The sequence below is a fragment of the Ictidomys tridecemlineatus genome, unplaced genomic scaffold (assembly GCF_052094955.1).
Source record: "Ictidomys tridecemlineatus isolate mIctTri1 unplaced genomic scaffold, mIctTri1.hap1 Scaffold_202, whole genome shotgun sequence".
Classification (NCBI taxonomy): domain Eukaryota; kingdom Metazoa; phylum Chordata; class Mammalia; order Rodentia; family Sciuridae; genus Ictidomys; species Ictidomys tridecemlineatus.
This window is the reverse complement of record NW_027521730.1, coordinates 5,367-17,045: the sequence shown is the minus strand read 5'-3', so window position 1 is coordinate 17,045 and position 11,679 is coordinate 5,367. Positions and strand designations below refer to the sequence as shown.

General features: G+C 44.4%; 2 pseudogenes; one reads left to right on the top strand and one right to left on the bottom strand.

Annotated features, from left to right (window-relative positions):
* The first annotated feature begins 1,337 nt into the window (after positions 1-1,337).
* On the top strand, positions 1,338-2,754 carry LOC144372953 (SH3 and PX domain-containing protein 2A pseudogene; annotated as a pseudogene).
* A 4,489-nt stretch (positions 2,755-7,243) lies between these two features.
* LOC144372952 (large ribosomal subunit protein eL19 pseudogene) lies at positions 7,244-11,154 on the bottom strand (annotated as a pseudogene).
* Between the last annotated feature and the right edge of the window lie 525 nt (positions 11,155-11,679).

Here is an 11,679-nt window from a genome sequence, read left to right as displayed (position 1 = left end):
TGAGCTCAGGCTCCTCCTGACTCTGCGCTGCTTCTTCTCCCACACCCACCGCACAGTTATTCTCACCCTCCAGAGGGTCATTCTGAGGCTGCTTTCCTCTGGGTTACTTAGGCAGTCATTCCACGTGGCTCCAAAAATCTCTCCACGGTTCTACTGGACATGACTGTACCCATCCAGAGTCGATTAGTTTTATATGACAGTAGATGGTATTTGGATACATCATACATAAATGGAGTATAACTTCTCATTCTTCCAGCTGTACGTGTTGTAGAATTACACTGGTCATGTAATCATATATGCACATAAGCTCATAATGTCTGATTCATTCTACTATCCCTCCTACTCCCATGCCACCTCCCTTCCCTTTGTCTAATCCAAAGCCCTTCTATTCTTCCTTAGGCACCCTCCCCCGTTTTTGTGAATTAGCATCCACAAATCAGAGAAAACATTCAGCCTCTGGTTCTTTGGGATTAGCTTATTTTGCCAATGTCATAACTTTGTTCTTTTTTATGTCTGAGTAATAGTCCATTGTGTATATATACCACATTTTCTTTTCCATTTCATCTGCTAAAGAGCACCTAGGTTTCTTCCATAATTTAGCTATTGTGAGTTGAGCTGCTATAAACATTAATGTGGCTGTGTCACATTAAGTCATTCAGGCATAACTCAAGGAGTGGGATAGGTGTGTTTCATTTTGCAATTGATGGTTTTGTGTTTGCTGTTCTCTCCTGGTCACTCCATATGCAAACATAAAGCAAGTCCAACATCCTTGTGTTTTCTAATTAAGAAACAGTGGGAAAAGTGGGAAAGGCACAATTGTGACTTTGACACTCACAGTGGCTGCTTCCACTGTGGACCAGTGTAGGGACATGCTCTTCTAGGTGCCCCATGGTGCATGGTAGTCTGCTGTCCCTGCTGCCTATTGCATCACTGTGACCACACCCAGCTGTGACCTCTGCTGGACCCTGCACTGCAAAGACCCATATTGCTGAGAGCCATAGCTGAGTGGGAATGATGAGTGGCACTTTTGCCAGTAGGGAGTGGTTGAGAGGTGATTCCAGCAAGCCATTGAGATGATAATGTTTATGTTAAGCTGTGTATTCAATTGTATATTAGACCCCTGCTGTCTGCCTTGGCCTGGTACTTTGGAGTTCTAAGCCTGCTAGTTTGGAGGTCTTGCTGGGATTCCCAGAGAGTTCCCATTGGTTGGGGAAGTGTGGGAGGAGGGATTTCCAGAGGAGGGTTTTCTGGTTGGGGTGGTGTGTCCCAGGAGAAGGCTGTGTGCTTGGCATTCTTGGGAGTGTGTAGAATAAAAGAGTTCCTGTTTTGAACCTACAATGCTGTGTGGCAGCTTGGTTATTCTGTGCCTAGCCAGACTGCGACACAACCTGAGAAGCCGCAGGAGCATATTGACACAGTCCAAAGTCCTGCTGCCAATACCCCTCAGCAAGCTCAAGGAGAACAAGGAGGCCCCTGTGGGTGCCAACAAGAGCCAGGATTCCCTTCTGAAGCTCAAGTAAGAGGAGCCTGAGTATGTCATCCCCACCTTTGGCTTTGACTCTGAACCAGAGCTGAGTGAGGAGCACACAGAGGACAGAGGCTCAGGAGACCATAAGCCTGCCCAGCCCCATAGACCCTCACATGCCTCCTCCCTGCAGTGGCCCGCTTCAAGGTGGGTGAGCCTTCAGAAAACTTGGCCCTAGAAGAGGAGACCAGGGATGAGAATGAGGGCTTCTGGCCATATGGAGAGGACACCCTGTCGACCAGAGGCTCCTCTGGGGACAGTGACTCCACAGGGGGCTCCTCATTGTTCCTTGCCAAGAAAAACTCCCCCAAGTGAGGCTTCCCCAAGTCATCATCACTCCTAAAGCTCAAGACAGAAAAGAATGCCAGGCCAAACCGGAGAAGAACCACTCCTTGGCCTCCTTTTCTTCATCCATCACCATCAACACCACCTGCTCCTCATCCTCCTCCTCTTCCTCCTTTTCAAAGAACAGTGGTGGTCTGAAGCCATGCTTTGCCTAGGATGCAGGCATTCGTGGCACTCCCAATGTCAGGGCCAGGGGAAGGACACTGATATGAGGGCTGGGATCACCTCCTGTGTCCAGGCCAAGCCATCTGTCCAGCCTAAGCCCTTCCTGAACTTGCAGAGTCACAGAGTCAAGAGAAGATGGACATCAGCACTTTAGGATGCCAACTGAGACCCACAGGCCAGCTCCAGGAGGAAGGGCCCTAAGGACCCTAGGAATGAGGATTCAGAGCTTACCCCACACATAGCCTCTGAAGGGCCCAATGAAGGGGGACCAGGAGAGGCTCAGCCGACATCATTATCCTCCCAGCCACTGCTCTCCCATGTATCCCTAAGAAGGAGTAGGAAGGGCCAGCCACCTCCTATGTAACATGTAGCACCTCCCAGAAGATCCAGGACTCAGAGATCAGTTTCCCTGCTGGAGTGGAGGTGCAGGTGCTGGAAAATCAGGAGAGTGGCTAGTGGTATGTGAGGTTTGGGGAGCTAGAGGGCTGGGCCCCTTCCCACTACTTGGTACATGATGAGAATGAGCAGCCTAACACCCCTGGAAAAGAGCAGGATGTGTTAAAGAGCAGGCAGAATGAGGCAAGTCAGACAGCCTGGAGAAGATCGAGAGATGGGTGCAGGTGCTCAACACCGTCAACCAGAGGGGAAGGACAATATTAAACCCTACAGATGCGGGACCTGAAAGATGGCCCACCTTCCAGCTATTGCCTGGAAGGTAGGATACATTGAATAGGGAAGGGAATGACCTGGAACCCAGACATGAGAAAGCTGGGACCTATGGTGCACCATGGTTTCTTCATTGATGGACTACATGTCATTTGGGACAGGCCATCTTGGAAACCCCAATTGTGCCTTTGCTACAAATCTGGAAGAGATGTGGTCATAGGGGGGCCTCCAGCATCCTGCTCGTTTGGCTGTTTTGGTGGCTACCATGTTGTCACCAGAGGTAGCCCTTATATTGTCCTTATCCATGTTTGCGGATCATGTTCTTTCTCAGGAATTGCCACCATCCACCATGGCTGGGTGCATATGAAGACCCCACAGTCCCTGGGACTTGGAGTTGTCTCATGAGCTCACATCTCTCCCTGGGCCAGGCCACTGTCTGTGCCTGGGAGTTAAAGAAAACACAGTTCCCAGGTGCCAGCAAGAACTACCTTCTTAGCTGTTATTGCCCTGGCCTTGAGAAGAGAGTTTGCTCTCCTTGGGGTACTGCATGGAAAATACAATTCTCCAGTTTAGAAGGTAGGGGAAACCATCATGCTCTGGATCATCATCACAGACTATTTGGGATATTTCTGAGTAAGCAGTTCCTTTGCATGTTTCAGGAAGGGTTTGTTGGTTTGGATTTACAATTCAGGTTTTTGGTTTGGGTTTTATTTTAGGGGTTGCTTGGGCTCCCTGGGGGGTCAGCCTCACATGGGAACAGAAGGAGTGTTGGGTGAGCTTTTCTGTTGTTCTCTGTGGAGGGGTGTTTTGTTTTGTATTTGGCTTCCCATTCTCCCCCTCCATGAGCATGTCATTTTGTTTGGTTTCCACTGTGTGGACTTTGCCCTCATGACACTTGACAAAAGGGATTTGGGGTTGAGTAAGCCCATGTCCCAGTCTTGGCAAAACAGAGAAACTGTTCTTCTGGTTCCTGCCCAACCTTGGTAGGGCAAAAACCCTCCCGGGAGGGAAGAGGTTGTTGTTAGGAGCCAGACCTTAGGAGGTAAGGCAGCATGCAGGCTGCTGGGTGGTTGCCATTTTGTGTATGTTCTCCCATGGGGCAGGGCTGAAAGCCTTACAGAGAACTGTGGAGAAGTAGCCATGGCCTCCACCCTGGGTGGAGGGGACCCCAGCTGGGCCTCCTGGAGCAGATACCACCAGCCACTCCTCTGGACTACTAACAATTGCATGGTTGCTCGCAAAGAAGGAGGACCCCTGTGCTTGGAACCAGTCTGGCCTTCCCGGAGGCAGTGTCCCAGTAAAGGGAGAAGCAAGAGAGTGACATTTCCTGCAGGTCTTCTGTCAATTTTGGGTTGTTTTTCCATTGTTGATATCTCAGAGAAACTCTCCAGAAAGAAGCCCAGCCAGCTTCTCCAAGGACTCACCCTATGTTGGGAGTAGATTTCTGCATATGCCTTTGATTTCAGACAGATGAGGCTTTACAGCCACTGAATAAGCTGCCAGAATCACAAGACCAAGGGCTGTCGTTTCCTAAATTGGAGGGAGGCCCTGCCCTCACCTGCTCCTCCCTAGCAGGCCTTCACCCTCTCACCTGACCCTCCAGGATCCCAGAAGCCTTTCCTGGGATCCCAGCACCCTTGTCCCTCACCACACCCTGATCCCGGCAGCTGTAGCAAACCTTTGTCAGAGGTCCATGGTGAGATTGTTTTGTTTCCTTTTTTTTGTTTGTGAGTGTGTTTAAAATCAAAATTAGATATTTTCTTCTGCTGGATAGTATTAAATAGAGCAGGATGTTAAGTTAATCTGCCAGATTGCAGTACTAATGGTAGTGGATTAGTGTCTTCATGTTAATATTATTTTTACTTTTTTGAACAATAATGATAAAGAAGTGGTTCATTATTTTTTAATTAATGCACTTTAAGGTGGAATGGAAAGAAACCCAGAGAGCAAAGTTCATTACTTAAAGATGCAGTATATACATTTATTATTTTTATTAAATTTTTAATAATTAATAAAAATTCTTATTTTATTAAATTTTAATATTTTTATTAAAATTTTAATATTTATTAAAATAAAAAAGTAATTTATGGTTATTAAAAAAATTATTTGTTGCTACTCAGTTCTAGATACTAGTAGAGCTAAATTCCAATTGATATATGAAAATAGGGCCCTGTATAATAACTTTGATCTGCAGTCTGGTATCAGTAATCATAAGGTCTATAAACCACTGCACTGAAGTTTAGTAATTCCTATTTATTCCATGCTGGCCATTATACAAAGTGCTTAATTCCATTTATCTTATTTATTTTTATAACAACTATGTGTTACGAAGTAGGTATTATTAATCCTATAGCCTAACAGGCTGATTTAGTTTAATAATGTGCTCCAAATTGTACTCCCAATGAATTGTTCAGTCAGAATTTGAACCCAGCTAGCTTCCATTTATTTTACTGTCACAAGATCTAGGGCTCATAATGAGGAATATTAAAAAAGATAAATTAAAATTTTTAATTTTGACTGCTTATTATATGCCAGGTATTTCTAAGCCCATTCCTTAGTAGATCATCAACACCACATGACAATATAGATCCATATAGGAGTCTGTCTTGACAGAGGAAGGCAGGTAGGTCTAGAGCAATGGACTTGCCCAGGGTAGAACTCGAGCAGGAGCTGAACAAGCACCCAGGCAGCTGATTGCAGAGCCTGCACTCTTCATGGTGTTAGAAGTTCTGCAGGACTGTATAAATGCTCTGGTGGTTACCATCCAACCACCATGGCTCAGCTCCCTTCTATCAATGTGGAAAAGGGACCAGGACAGCAAATCACAGGAGCACTGCATGGGAAACAAGGAAGAGAGATCAGCAGCCCCAGGTGAAGAAGGAGGTCAGATGAGATGATGAACCTGCAAGTGATGCTGGTGTGCACCTATCTGCAAACCACTGCCCAAGGATGTTGGAGAAGGACCAGGTGGCAGGGAAGAGGATTGTGGGCTGTGAACATGGCTAGTGGCAAAACTGTCAGACAAGTATCAAGGTGCACTGTTCCACTATCCCAAGATATACAGTACACAATAAGAAATGTTGATATTAACAAGGTAATGATAAAGTGCACTGAGAATTTATTAGGTCAGATACTATCCTAAGCACTTTTCATCTCACTCAACAAACTCCAACAAACTTTGTTGATCTACAAGGTTATGCATGTACGAAATCAAAATTGGATATTTAATTAAATGCCATTCAAGTTTGGTTTGTAAAAGTAATTGGCACACACCAGGTACAGTGACAAACATTTGTAATCCCAGTGAAGTAGGGGAATCTCAAGTTCAAGGGCAGCATGGGCAATTTAGGGAGAACTCAAAATAAAAAGGTTTGGGGATGTAGGTCTGTGGTAAATCACCCCTGGGTTCAGTTCATAGTACAGAAAGAAAGAAAGAGAGAGAGGGCGGGGGGCACTTGTCTCTTTTGTCAGGAAACATTAAGTTCTTGCCCTTGAACCAAAGTCCTCTTGAAAAAAAGAATTCAATACATCTCTAGATCTTGCTCAGTTTCAAATTCTTGAACTGCTTTCTGAGTGCAGAAAATATTGTGGCCCAAACAGGCCATGATGTTCTCTAAGCCTCTTGAGCTCATTATGCACATCACTACATTTTGTGTTTTGGAACTTATAAAGACAGTGTGATGATTTAAAGTTCCATTGATTTTTCATTCCCATAATGAGAAACCAGTCTCTTTTAGTTCATCTTCAACAAAATACAGTTGTCAAACTGATAGAATTAGCCAGAAGCTACTTCATTTTCTAGACTGGAGCTAAGTGCTTAAGTATAGATATAGTATTTCTAACCACAATTGTTAAAATAAAATCTTTACCATATAAATTATATGGTTGTAAAAAAAAGCTTGACTTAAAAAAAAGTTGTCCTCTATTAAGCATAGCTTTTGTTTTCCAAATGACAATTGACAGCTTCATTTTCTAATATTTTTCCATATCAGCCAAAGGTTTCCAACTATATTTACATATTCTTGTACTAAGATTTTTGTTTTTGCCAGTTTTTACCAGTGACCATCATCAGGATGCACTTAAAGTTCTTTCTGAATATTATTTTTAGTTGCATTTCATTATTTAGCTTTTTAAATATGTCCATAGTCTTTCAGGACATGAGTTTCAACAAGACAATTATACATTTCCAATAAAATTCAATGCTGAAAATTTGAACATTTTATGTAATGGTGAACAAAATTCAGAATGATGTTGAAGATTAAAAAAAATCAAAGTAACAGAGCAACAGAGCAGAAATATTTGCAGAGTGATGAACTATTACTGGTTTTAACACAAGTAACATGACTTCTTTAAACCTCACAAATCAAAGACCAGATTAATTGTATTTCTTTTATTGTAAAAAGGATGATTTAGAAAACTTCTAACTTCTAAAAATTTGGTACAATACAGTTTTTATTTTTTTAACAGATAAAGTTTGTTTATAGTCCAAGGAGTATTTATGTTATCACCAAGGCCACTATATACAAACACAAGAGGGGAGCTTTATTTCTTGGTCTATTCCTCCTTGGACAGAGTCTGTATGATGTCCACCTCCTTGGCCTGGAGCACTCCTCCTAGCACTTATGTGCTTCCTTGTTCTTATACCTGCAGGTCTCAGCCTGGTCAGCCAGAAGCTTCTTGTCAGCCTTATCTGCCTTCAGCTTGTGGATATCCTCCATGAGGATCCACTTGTTTTTGTACACATTGCCCTTTACCTTCAGGTAGAGGCTGTGATATATGTGGTCGTCAATGTTAGATTCACGGTATCTCTGAGCAGCCAAAACAGAATCTGCATCCTCTGCATGAAGGTGACCTTCTCCTGCATTGGAGCATTAGCTGTACTCTTCTGCTTAACTATGCCCACATGTCTGTGCCTCTGGGGAGCCAAGGTATTTTTCTGACATGCAGCCCCATAATGGATAGTCACTGTTTTGTGGATGATCAGCCATTTTTGATCAGCTTCCAGATCTGATCCAGATCTGATAGTTGGCCTTGGACATTACATTGGTCTCACTGGGATCCAACCAGATCTTCTTTTAGCCACAGCAGAGGACACTAGAGGCAAGCCTCTTCTGAAGCCTCAGCTTCCTTCTGGCTGCAGCTGTAGCTGTGAAAGGAAAGAGCCCAATATAGTTTGAAGCTTTTTATAATATGTATAAGATTTAAACATTAAATACTTGTAACATATTACATGAATATAACATACCAATATATTCACACAATCATCTTCATTTGTTAACAGTTCACACACACACATATATATTTAATAAAGGTAACACAAAACTCACAGGCTATATCTGGCCTGCCACTTATTTTTGTTTGTTTGTTTGTTTGTTCCAATAGGGGATACTGGTGATTAAACTTTGGGGCACTGAGCCACATCCGCAGCCCTATTTTGTATTTTATTTAGAGACAGTGTCTCAGTGAGTTTCTTAGCACCTTGCTTTTGCTGAAGCTGGCTTTGAGAATCATGAGGTCTTCCAGCCTTAGCATCACAAGCCAATATAAACAATATTGTATGGTAACACAATCACACTAATTTATTTTATAAGTTGTCTGTAATCGCTTTCTTGCTAAAACACCAGAGTTGAGTAGTTGGGACAGAGAACTACCAGTCTGAAAATTCTAAAGGATTTACTATCCTGTTACCAAAAAAAAAAAAAGTGTGCTGACCCATGGGCTTCATGAATGTGTCATATTGTAAGCTAAATATTTCACTTGCTATTCCAATAAGTGTCCTTTTTATGTTTGAAATTTTCCTCTTCTAGATTTTGACTAATGTGTTTAAAATAGAATACAATATGAAAAAAGCCTAAATGTCTATATTAGTATATGCATATTATATTCACTAGTACTGAATATTGCTTTGCATGATCATTTTATAGCTGATTATATATATATATATATATATATATATATATATATATATGCTGAGGGCCATTACCAAGTAGGAATGACGCATCGAAATTTCCTTGCCAAGCATACCCCATGCTGCTTAGAGGACATTTGATGGAACATTGCATACATGCTTTAATAAGGTGACCTTGCTCAAGGACCAAGGCGGATCCGGGTTTAGAGCTGATCAGGTTTGAGGAAGTAACCGGTTCCTTGAGTTTAAGGCATTGCCAGTTTAAGATAATGGGTTTTAGGGAAGTTAGAGGTTGAAGATTATTGCTGGGATTAGGGTGTTCCTGCTGCTTGTTCCTGTTGAGTTCTCGAGAGATTAAAATGGGATTTGGAGATAGCCTCGTGGGGTAGGTTTGTGCGGGCAGACAGCAGAATGGGTTTGCCCCTGGACCTGTGTGGAGGCGGTGTGAGAGCGGGAATAAAGAATTGCTGTTTGAACCTACAAAGGTGTGTGGTGGCTTGTGATTCTGGTGCCAAGCCGAGACCTTGGCATATATATATAATTTTTTTTAAATGTGTAATTTTTGTAAACAATCTATTTTAAAGACTCATGTCTCATCTGAATTTGTGGTCACTTAGACTTTATTCAAGGCCAAGAGGCATACACTTTTCAACATTATGAATCACACCTCCCTTGGCTTTGAGCCAAAATGTATTTTATAGGAAGTTGTATTACAGTTCTCAACATCATTAAAAACTACAGGGATATAAATAGCTCTTTTCTCTGCCCCAAGGCCTTGGATCCCCCCCCCCACATTGTGTGAAGTATAAAAAGAGTCACATTATTTATAGAAACCTAAAGAGAAAATAATGGTAGCTGACATTTGTTGAGCTTCCATGGTACTTCCATGTACATTTTCTCATTTCATCTACACAAGCACCTTAAGAAGGAGGGTGGTGTATTATTGCTGCTTTACACATATGAAAATGAAGGCTTAATTAATATACTGGCTCAAGATCACACAACCTATAACTGACAGAGCTGGAGCTCACACATAGAGTTGTTAGATTATCAAGGAAAGGCTCTTAACCACTATTAAATAATAGGGGTGCGTATTTATACACTTTGAAATACCTTCACACAAGGTGACATATGTTAATTATCTTGATTTAATTATTTGTAAAATCATTAACATCACTTTACACCCCATCATGCATATAATAATAAATTTAATTTAAGTATAACTTATTATAACAGTTTCTAAATAAAAAATACTTTCACCTGCCTTTAAACATGGTAAGATAACCAGGCTCAAGAATATAACAGAGTTTCCTGGTAAACTAATATCTTCATTTCCTTCACTGGCAGACCTCAGTGGGAATGTCATTTTTTTTTTTTTTTTTTGCTGCCATTCCTCTCTTGTTGCCTAGTCTCTCCTCCATTCCCCACACACCTGTATACCTTGGAGTGAGTTGAGATCATGCCTTTGTGGGGTCTCTGGCTTCTCACTCTATTTATAATCCTCAGCCTGTAGACATGTCTCAGTTTCTATCTATCTATCTATCTATCTATCTATCTATCTATCTATCTATCTATCTATCTGTTTGTTTATTTATTTATTTATTTATTTTATTGGTCGTTCAAAACATTACAAAGATTGCAGAATCACTAGCTCTGAGACCCAGCAGCATTTTCATCCCCCGCCCCGGGCCAGGGTGGAGTGGAGTGGGTTAAGGCGGGGTGAAGAGGTTGGGGCAGGCGAAGGGACTGGAGCATCCTCATTGGCTGGCGGTTAGTGTCCGACCTGAGTCCGGAACCGCGTCCCCATTCACTGTCTTCACCCCTCATCCCAATCCAATCTCCCATCCCCCACCCCCGCCACCCGGGCCCTACTTACCTCCTGTCTCCTCGCCTGTCCCCTTTCCTTCCCAGCACCGTCACCCTTGGGGCTGGCAGGGGCTGCTCTCTGATACGCGAGAGAAGTCCCCAGGTTGGAACTTAACTCCGCACTCGTGATAGGGAGCCAGGGGGAGGCAGAAAGAGATAGGGGGAAGGGCGGAGAGGCGAGGAGAGCATAGAGGAGGCAGGAGAGAAGTGAGGCGAGAGAAAGAGAGAGAGAGAGAGAGAGATCCCTGCGGATCCTGAGCCAGAGGGCGGGCAGAGGGAGGGGAAGGAGTCGCCAGAGCCATCGGGGAGCAGAGGCAGCGGCTCCGTGGAGGCGGCAGTGACAGCCCGGCGGCCGCTTAGCTGCCTGCTGGGAGCTCGGCGCTTCGCGGGTCCTTGCCCTGGGCAGCTGCTCCCTGGCCGAGCGGAGCCGGGGCACCCGGACACAGTCTTCTCTTCCTCTCCTAAACCTGACCTCCTCGCAGCTCGGGGGCGGCTCCGGGGCTGAGATAGGACAGGGCTCTGAGGTCCTGCCGGGCAGCTCGAGAGCAGGCGGAGACACGCTCTGGCGAGGGGGTGGGAGGACGGGCATCCTGGTAGCCCCTTCCCTCTTTCCGCCGGAGTTGAATCTGTGCTGGCCATGTCCAGGTGCTGGGCTTCCGGACCGATATCCACTCCCCATTCCCGCCCTAGGCCGCCTTTTCTTGCTGCCCAAAGTGGAGGCGGAAGCCCTGGGACTGGCTCGATCCCATGGGGAACAGGGGCAGATGAGGAAAACATGCAAGGCAGGGAGGCGCGGCATAGCTCCAGGGCTCCGGTGGCTTCTCCACCCTCAGGCTACGTTTGTGGGCTTCAGCCTCCCGCCCGGCCCTGGAGCAGCGGGGCTACGGACCCTGTAGCCACAGGCTGCGGGGCGGCGCGCAGGCAGCAGGATCCCTCCTCAGGTGCAGACATAAAAGCTTATGGCTCTTGAACAACGCGGGCAGAGCTTTGCCAATCGATGTCTAATTGGACGCTTCTGATTAAGAGGATTCGAGCTCTAAGGTAACTCGAGCGGCGGGCATCTGGAGGCTGAGGGTACTTTAGAATAATAAGATCTTTCTGAGAAATGGAATGTGTCATTGGACATTCTAGCAGATTCTCCTTGCGGTGTACTTTGATAATCCATCTGGAGGGAGAAGACTGCAGAAAGAGAAGGCGATCGCGG